The sequence below is a fragment of the Haliotis rufescens genome, unplaced genomic scaffold, assembly GCF_023055435.1.
Source record: "Haliotis rufescens isolate VD_foot unplaced genomic scaffold, xgHalRufe1.0.p SCAF_16, whole genome shotgun sequence".
Classification (NCBI taxonomy): Eukaryota; Metazoa; Mollusca; class Gastropoda; order Lepetellida; family Haliotidae; genus Haliotis; species Haliotis rufescens.
Window position 1 is genome coordinate 28,503,847 of NW_025963846.1, and position 2,374 is coordinate 28,506,220.

The window sequence follows — 2,374 nt, forward strand, 5'->3', positions numbered from 1 at the left end:
ATTGACACGAGATGTCATTTGCTGATTACAAATATACATAACTTCCCATTATACAGGACAAACAACACAAGCCAGTCACGCACTTAACGAGTTCTGTACAAGTTACACGTCTGTGCTTATAGGACATATGACACATTTCCTATGTTCAACCAGTAACCAGACTTTCAGATTACATTGCCATCGAGTCCAAAAAAATAGTTCCCGGTCATGTGATCAAAGCTTGACATCTTACAGGAAGTTCGTCATAATAGACAATGAATTTCCTGATTGGTCCAAAACAGGGTTCGTGAATATTGATTAGGTTTCACGAAACGTTTTAAAGTAAGTTCTGATCGAATTTGAAACGAAGCAAACGATAAAATGTTGATCGATTATTAGCCATGCTAAGTAAATAAATAGCTGATAAGGATAAAACTCTTTTTGATAATAAAACAAACACATATACAAATGAATACACAATGCCATTTAGAAAGTGGTCAAATGTAACAAATGTTATATTTGGGATAACACTTTCTTAGTAAAGCACAGATTCTCGTACTTTTTGGGGTTGAGTCCCGCCCGCTTTCGGCCATTGGAGCCGTGCCAATTTACACTTGTCAGAGGGGTACTCAAAGTACGTGATCTAGACTACCAGTTGTCGGACTTTCATTTTTGTGGAAGCCTCGGTGGCTGAGTGGGAAAGATCGCTGACTTTGTGTGCTGGCGATTAGGTGCTTCACTCTGGCAAGTGTGGGTTCGAATCCCGAAAAAAAAAAAAAAATAGCAAAAGTACGAGAATCTGTACTTTACTAAGAATACACAAATATACATATTATTTGCTGAAAAACGGAGGTACAATTGCAAATGTACTGTACCAAAATTTAATGTAAAATACCACCAAGCTATCAAGAGGTGAGGTGAGGTGAAATGGGGTTTAACGTCGCGTCCAAGATTATTGCACTTATATAGCGACGTGCATGTACGTGTGTGTGTTTGTGCGGACTGATGTCGATTAATAGTGCTAGCTCACTGAGATACCATGCCGCAGTTTAACATGAATATCCCACTCAGACACAGTATACTGACTCCGAGCCGACCAGTCCTTGTTTTAGCCCCTTAATGCCGAGCGCCAGACAGGGTAACAACAAGAACCATGTTTTAACGTCTTTTTGTATGACGCGGCCGAGGATCGAACCCCGGACCTTCCGCTCTCCGGGCGGACACTCTACCACTAGACCACGGAGGCGGTCTACCAAGATATCAAGAAATATCCAGCCAATTTCTATAATCATGCGTAGCAGGAAGATATTTGCCAGGTCTCCAAGCACGTTCGTTAGCTGTATAATACACAAGTTTGTGAAAAAAAATGAAGCAACACTATTTGTAAACGTCACTCGGTGTTTTTTTATATATATTTTTTTCCATTATAGTACAAACATGACATAAATATGAGATATCTTTGTAAGTTAAATGTTTTCAAGAAGTACGTAAAGACTGTTTGGTATTTTAATTACGTTTTATACTGATTACAACTACCTCGTTTGTAAAAAAAACCAACAAACAATACAATATTCAGATCTAGAGTTTGCACCTTACAGTGGAGTATTATCCCCATGAGATTGTTCTCATGGTTTGGTTTCGTCACTTCAACTTGAGCTTTATAAAGTATTAAGAGAAGTGAAAGTGAAAATATTATTTACATTGTACAGACTGCAAATTGATTTCTGATATAACTGTGGGCGAACAGGAAAACAATTAGAAGAAAAAACATTGATTTTTGCAGTATTTTATGGCTACATATTATAGCTTGCACAGCAAGAATCTGAAAAGGGGCTTTAAGCAGAGCAAATATTTAAGCAAAGGACCAAATTAAGGCTGACATTGTTTACGTACAGTACTGCGCATGTTTCTTTACCATTGTATTTTATAAACTCCTCATTTAAATCGTTTCACAGAACAGTTTGTTCGGTTTTTTTAGTTTTCACCAATTTCCTCTTGTTTATTATTAAGCTAGAACCGAGAACTAAGATGCATATGGTTTTACTCGACTTACACCCGTTTACTCCACGATGATGTGGAAATATAATTTTCAAGTAATATATATACCCACGTAGATCTATATGAATAACTGATACGTTTCAGTAAAATTGTCAAACCTTCTAACAATCTACATGATCGTAATTATTTTGATTGGCCACGTGCGTTACAAAAATAATGCACTGAATAGGTCATTGACACTCTTAGTGTGTCAATTAGATCTATCCAACTAAAGTCTTTTCTTGTCCCAAGTTGAGTTTCTAAAAATGTAGAAGCAGTTGTACTGAAATATGACCTTGTGAGACCTTCAAAGATGATAAGAACACGGCAAAGTGGTCCAAGGGAGATCACTCTAAAG